This window comes from Balaenoptera physalus, assembly GCF_965194825.1.
Source record: "Balaenoptera physalus genome assembly, chromosome: 12".
In the NCBI taxonomy this organism is placed as follows: Eukaryota; Metazoa; Chordata; class Mammalia; order Artiodactyla; family Balaenopteridae; genus Balaenoptera; species Balaenoptera physalus.
In genome coordinates, this window is record NC_138897.1 from 8952099 (window position 1) to 8959856 (window position 7758).

Below are 7758 nucleotides of genomic sequence, written 5' to 3' on the forward strand. Positions count from 1 at the left end.
CTCCAGTTATATCTCTCACTTTCTTGCCAGAAAGTGCTGCCTCCCTTGTTAAACTTGTGGATCAGTGGTTTAATTAAGACCTCACACAAGCCCTATCGTTTCTAAACTAGTTTCTAATCTAGTCCCTTTAACATGCTAGCAAATGATGACTTAGTAATAAGAATTTTCCTTTAAAACGGTAAAGAAAAATTTCCATTGAATTCCCTGAATCTTGTTTCTGTCCCTAAGGAATCCAACAATCGTAATAACCGTGTTTGATGTATTTAGGAAACTCTTGTTAATTTTTGTTTGTTTTTTACTTCCAGGCAAGAAACCCTTAGAGTTACTTTTTAATCTGCTTCATTTGAGGCACGTGATGCTGAGTCCTTTGTTTTAATAGCTTATCATATATACCAACTTTAAAATTCTGTATACCATGAAAGTTCTCTCAGGCAGCATAGAGATCTAAATATCTCCTTAAGATGCTACTAATGATACGATTTTAAATAGCTGGTATAAAAAGAAACAATGTTTTGCTAAACTGTAAAGAAACTAAGAAATATTAGGCCAAATGTGAAGTGAAAGTTAGAAATCAAGGAATAGAATGCTAAAGTCAGTTTTCATTGTGAGGTTATTTTCCAAAAATCGGTAAACTTGAGCCTAGAACCTGTCAAGGTGGGGATCTAATAGCAGAGACCCTCACATTGAACTGGAACTCCAAACAGCTACCACTTCAGCACAAAAGTAAACAATCAATTAGCCTGCTATGCAGGATGTAAATGTTCAATTAACATCTGCCTGTCGAACTTGTGTTGAATATTAGAGGTGGAAAATATCCCCTGAACATCTGGAAGCAGAGCTGGACCTGTATGAGTGTGCTGCTCGACTTCCTGTGGACCTGCTTAGTCCAAAGTGTATCAATGTCTTAAAAATATAAGCAAAATCAAGAGCTATGAAAGTTGTCCAAGTAGTTTTAAAATAAAGAGACATTCTACATGTAAAAACTAAATGATTGAATATTTAAAAATTCATTGGAAGGGTTAACCAGCAGATTAGACTCAGCTGAGGTGACAATTAGTGAACTTGAAAATAGAATCAAAAGAAAAATCTAGGATGTACCCCAGAAATAAAAGATATGGAAAATATGGAATAGAGGTTATGAAACATGTAGGATGATGATGAGATACAGGACATACATCTAATCATAATTCCAGAAGGAGAACACAAAGAGAACAGGGGATATAAATAATCGAAGATACATTACAATAGAATTAGAGTATCATTCTGTGAATCACTAATTAACAATGAATCCAGGAGATTGTTATCAATGACTATCAACATCACAACATCACACAAAGAGAGCCGTCCAGTTGTTACATGTCTCCTTGTGGAAATACCCAACACCTCTTGTATAGAAGTTTTTGGCACTTTATGCCAAAAAAAATAACCTAAATCAAATCAAACCTTTAAATCAACCACTGAGTTTATAAGAAACACGGGAAAGAGAAGAAAATGGAGTTCTACACATGGTTACATCAATAAATAAATTTCAAGGGAAAAAGAAAGAAAGACATATACAGATTAAAAGAGAAAAAATATATATCAACTCAATGTAATATATGGATCTTATCTAGATCTAATTCTAGAGAAACAACATAAAAAATGAGATCACATATAATAAAAGGAACTTGGCACTATAAATTAAATATACCCTTTATCTTTTCATGCAGTAGCAATGCCCCTTTTACAAATATATACCAAAGATAAACTGGTTAAAATACAAAAAGACATATACACAATACCATTAATTGCAAGAATAATTTAAAAAGCATAGATAGGAACTAGCACAAATATGTGTCAATATTAGAATGGATGAATAAGTAGTAGCATATTAACACAACAAAATATCCAGTTATAAAAAGGAATGAGGGATATTTCCACACATGACTATAAAGTGATATCTAGAATATAGTGCTTAAAAAACAAAACAAAAACTAGAAAAGAAAATATTGTATTCTATAAATTACCTAGGAAAGACAAGATATGAATATATACATATAATTTTAATATATATTTTAAATACGATTATTTAAAAATAAATGGTAAACTATAATATTTTTAAAATGACAAATATCGGAGTTCTTGGATAATAAGAACAGACGTTAAACTTGTTTGCATATTCCTTAGTTAGTAGATTCAACTTTGGGATCAAGTAAAAATAAATGAAAAAGTAATCAATCTCTAAAACTGCAAACTAAAATGAAACAAATGAATTAATATGTATATCCAGTTAGTGTCATAACCACACAGTGATTAATGATTCCAACTTATTTAAATCATGATCATTTGACCCCCAAAAAACTGCAAACATTTTAAACTGTTTTCAGTGGTCAAATTCTTGGTGGTAGTGTTGGTATTGTTATTCGGAGACTGTTATGTGTATATTGTGCAGAAAGTCAATGAAAAATTATGTTATCTGTGATATGCTTGTTATCATGCCAGGATTTGTAACATGGGAGAAGAGAGATAGAGATGGAAGATGAAAGAGGTTAGTATAAATCCTAGTCCTGATTGTTAATGGATGTATCTGTGAGAATTAATTCTGTATTTTATATAAATACATATAATTATTATCTACACATACAAAAATACATATAGAACTATATAGCTTTATCCTAGCTTTGTTAAATAAAAAGGCCTAGGAATAATGGCAACCCTGGTAGCAAAGATTACCCCAACAGCAAAAACTGGTCTTCAGATACATTTTCCCATCCAAGGGAACCAGAACAATTTAAGCATCAATAAAAATAACAACTTCAGTGTTGCCTATTGAAGAATGCTAGTGAACCATCTGCCCGATTTTAAATTTTGCTGTGTCCTAATGTTTCCTTTTTTATCAGATTTTAAAACTAATAGTATTATGGTCACTTTACCCCTTAACAAATAATAAGTACCATTTAAAGAAAAGGTGTACATTTTTGCAAACATGTTTTCTCTCTTAAGCGCAAACAAAATTTCAATCATGGGCAAAATTCGTACTGAATTAATTTAATATTTGGCTACATTGACTGTGGTATTATTATTGTTTTTCTTGTTCAAGGAAAGGAATGGATGTTTGAAGAAGAGAATATTTAGTCAAAACTAAGTATATGATAATGTGAAAATCAGTTATGACATCTTAGTGTTTTTTCGCTCAAATATTTTAATACCAGTCACATCAAACCTGCTTATATTTCAGACAACTATCTTTAAAATGAAAGACTGTTTTTACACCTCTCAAAATCTTCACCCTTAATGATAGCCAATAAAGAATATGCTTTATATTTTTATATACTTGAAAATTACACTTTTATTAGAGAAATTGTATTCAATTTTAAGAAATAAAATTATTCTAAGGAAAGCTGCTTAAAAACAATCACACTTTAGTATTAATTTATTATTAAGATAAGTTTATATTAGGATGTTATGCAACAAAGGTTTTAGTCATTTAAGTTTTTACAAATTCCAGTAGGTCCATTTAAATTAAAACTTTATGGAAAAAAATTAAGATATAAAAGATTAACTTTATAGATATTTATTTTGGGTAGATTTGGATCTGCTTTTATTGCATATGAAGTAAACTAATTTCCTGGATGCTGCAGGACCTATCAAGTTAACCTTCCCTTTCTCTCTGGCTCCCCTCCATGCTGCCTTGTTCTTAGCACTTTCCTACAAATTATTTACATCCTGTAGATATCCTCTTACACTGAAAACAATGACCAGGTTTAACATTTAAGGGAGATACTCAATCCAATTCCATCGTCTTGGTATTTTTTTTCTAGTTATGAAGAAGTTATTTCCAAGAATGAAAACATACTATATTACTCTGGAAGAAGCTCTTATAGCTAATGATACATCTTTGAGTGCATGCTGATATTGATTCATTCCTGTTCTTCACTTGGTAATTCTCTTTTAAGGTCCACCTTTCACGGTCTACGTCCCAGGAATCAAAATTCTGTAACATTCATTTGCCCTTCTTCCGCTTACCAGAGAGTTTTAACTCCCTTTTCCAGACTCATGCCAGTTTTTTTTTTTTTTCTCTCTCTCTCTTTTAAATATATTTTTCATCTCTTTTATATTCTTTCTTCCAGAATTTTTTTCTGTTAAACTATTGACTGCTCTGGCAACGCGTACTAGCTAGCTCTCCCAAAGAAAATATTAAGCCTATTCTTTTAATTGGTTTGTTTAGAGTGATCAAGACAAATCTGGCTCCAGTGTTAACATTCCTTCTTTCCTTGGACTAGACAAATTATTTCCAAATCTCAATTTCTAAATAAACACAAAATTAATGTTTGGATTATTTCAATCATTTATCAAGAGACAGTATATCTCAATGAATAATAAATGACTTGTTAAATAGTTCAGCTTTATTTTACAAAATTAAGAACAAAATTATCCAGTTTCTTAGCAGTCCAGATTTTGCCCAAGTCCAGAAAGTACAAAACAAAATGGAAAGTTGGCCATAATGCTTGTGGAGACAGCCAAGCTATACAGTTTGGGTCAAAAGCAAAATGTTTACCCAATGCTTAAATATTAGAAGTTATTCACAGCTGCAGATAATTTGTACTCTACAGGTTCTAAGAATATGGTGCTGAGTGTGGGTTTGTGCTAATTATCTGGTTTGGCTACTTATGCTTTTCAGGCTTATTTCCAACTTTCCATTTCACCTTGTGCTGGCAACAACAAAAAAAAGATTTTAGTAAAATAAATCCATTTGAGTGAACAAATCTTCCTTCTGTTGAATGGTACTAGATTGTGTACATGGCTATTACTTTGACAGCCGAGCCAGCGTGTTCAGATTTGGGGTTGCGAACTCTTGGATCTTTGGCTGATATCATCGGAGAAGAATTTGATTCTGCTCCTCATTACACTGGACTATGTACTTTGTTACATTAATCTCTAACCTTGGAAATGCGTATGACTGAAACAATAAAAATCAAAACAACTGCATGGTGAAACAATAATCCTAAAGTATTACAAAACAGGAGAGACTTATTTACCTTAAGAGACTCTGACCAGACATTTAAGAACTAAGCATCTTGGGAATTCTTATTTCCAAATGATATGTGTGTGTTTATATTTCATAGTAACAACTCATATGTGCAGAAATCTAACTTTCCCTCTTATGAATAAACTCAATTTCCAGGTGACCTCAATTTTGACCTCTAATTCCACTGATGGCAGAAAGCTCTTATTTTTCCCAATTCAAGGTAACTCAGTAACTTCCAGGTTGAAACTTTAGATTCTGCTGCTAGATATCCAAATGTATTCACGGCCACATGTCTGCATAACTCCAAGGCTCACGCTCCCCTGACACCACCCCTCCTCATTCTGCAGAGTAAGTGGTCCCATCGCCCCCTGTCTTACAAGCTGGCCCCATGTAACACAAGCATTGAAAACAATGTATTCAAGGTTTCTCCAAATTTCCTTCTCCTATCCTTTTTTTCTAGGAGTTACGGAAATCACAGGGAGCAAGAGGTAAGGAGAGGTACTCAAGTAAAGGATGTGTGATTTGCCTTTCTCCTGAATGGAGAGCACCTTTTGTTATTGCTATCTGGTGCCCTGACATACTACCTCCCTGATGATTTTAGGTATTTAGAAGTGGTACTGTGGGCGTCACTCCTCCCTTAAGGTTGCTCATCTTGACTTGTCATAAATTCTACATTTTCTCATTTGGAGGCAAGGTCTCTTCTAAGGATTTCTTCTCCCCTTTATGGGGCTCGGGAACTCCCTGGCTACTTCAGCCACACCACCCTGGGCTATGCCACATTCTACGAGGCTACCTCCAGGTCCATTTGCCTCAACACCATCCCGCAGCTGTTGATAATTTAAACAGATTTTATATTTTGCTCCTTGCAGTCTGGAAGGCCAGGCACAAAACCCCTCATCTATGAGTCCCCCAAATCAAACACCTTCTCACTCGGAGGCCTTCTTAACCTACAAGCATTGAGATCAGTCTAGGTACCCTCGGAACTGTCTCTTCTAACCTACTGACAACTGTTCTTTCTTTCAAGGTAGAGCAACTGGTATTTTGTGTAAAAGCCTATTCTCGGTACTCTGGACTTGGCTCTCAGTTTTTAAAACTTAGCTTTTGAAAATCACAGAAAATCCTTTCTGACTTCTACAAAGCCTGGCTCTTATGAATAAATATATTTGTCTTTACAAATGTCATTGCAACTTCGAATTTGAGAAACACCTTACAAAATTACATAGACTTCTCTGTGAAAGAATTTATCAACCATCCCTTTAAGAAAAATGTACACAGAAAGGAACCACTTTTGGCTAGTTAGGAAAGAATTGAGGGAAAAGGAACTGTCAAAATTCTTTCAGGTTCTGTGGGGCAGAGGAGGCCCTGGTGTTATTTTCTGTGATAGGCTGAGTTATCAGCCACAACCCTCCCCTCCTGATCATGGTAATCTGCATCCACAGTCTTGCCTTGGCCTCTTAGAGGCAGAGTACATGTCCCCAACTCACTGATACTGGTCTTCACCTTGTGACTTGCTTTGTCCAGCGGAAAATGGAGGAAGAAGCACTCTGCCACTTGTAAGCCTCGGAAGCATGAGTTACTCCTTGCGCTTCTGCGGCTGCCACGGAAGGGCTCTCCCTGGTGGCTGCTGCGACTGCAGCCCGGGCCTTAGGATGCTGATTATTCACGGCTCACACCTGAGCCCAACCCCCAGCAGCTTCCGAGCCCAACCCCCAGCAGGTTCCGAGCCCAGCCAGACACACACCTTGAAGGAGAAACCACAGCGGTGCCTCGCCTAGATCAGCTGACCCCCAGCTGACACACAGATGCTTAAGCAATAAACACTTACTGTTGTATGCTGTGGAGAGGCTGGGGTGTTGGTTAAGCCGGCTGAACGATACTGTTTGGAATGGAGAAATATGGATGTTGTTTTCCTTGTGTTGTATCAACTAGTAGCGATTTAAAAGCAAAAGAAGACTGAGGACATCAGGATTTTTATTAAGCGGTTTCTTGCTTTTTAGTGAAATAATCAGACACTCTCAAAGGGTATTCAGAGGAGCCACTGCAGTCAACTGGTCAAATCTTCCATTAAATGCAGAAATGTTTGTTCTTTTTAAAATTCCAGGCAAGGTCCCTATGGCCTCTGCTTCCCGCCGACCTCCTAGACCAAGCTACCACCCTTTCTCCCCTGGACTAATGCAATAGCCTCTAAACCCACCTCCCAGGGTCCTCTCTTGTCACCACCTACCCCTTTCTAGTCTGTTTCTCATACTAATATGTTCAGTGCAAATATGACCATGTTGCTCCACAGCTTAAGGTCCTTCTATGCTTTCCTGTTTGCTGTAGGAGAAAGACCAAACTGAAACATGTCCTACAAGGATCAGCATAATCTGGCCCCATTCTACCTCTCCAGCCTTGGTTCTCGAGCTCAGCCATGCTCTGTGCAGTCCAGCCAGGACACCTTACTGTCGGTTCCTTGAACAGAACTTGCCTCTTTTTGACTCACAGGCTTCACTTACCGCTAGCCACAGTCTTCTTGCCAGTTGGCCAGTGAGTTCCTCAATTCCAGCGCCAACTCCTTAGTCCGGATTCCTGTTCTGTTGAAAACAGAACTTAAGACAAAAGTTTGAATGCAGTTAGTTTATCTGGGCATGATTCCAGCAGCAAGAGTAGGAGTAGAGAGAGTGAGAAGTGGAAAATGGAAAATAAGGTGTGCTATGAACCAGTTGTGTCCCTTTCAAAATTCATGTGTTGAAGCCCTAACCACCAGTATG

General features: G+C 36.4%; 1 long non-coding RNA gene across 1 annotated transcript in view; it reads right to left on the reverse strand.

Moving 5' to 3' along the window:
• Positions 1–208: 208 nt before the first annotated feature.
• The window catches only part of LOC309639116, a 37494-nt gene continuing 29944 nt past the window's right edge, over positions 209–7758 (reverse strand). Inside the window, exon 3 of the long non-coding RNA XR_014251478.1 lies at positions 209–7596. This is a non-coding gene — a long non-coding RNA (uncharacterized lncRNA). The remainder of the gene's footprint in view (positions 7597–7758) is intronic.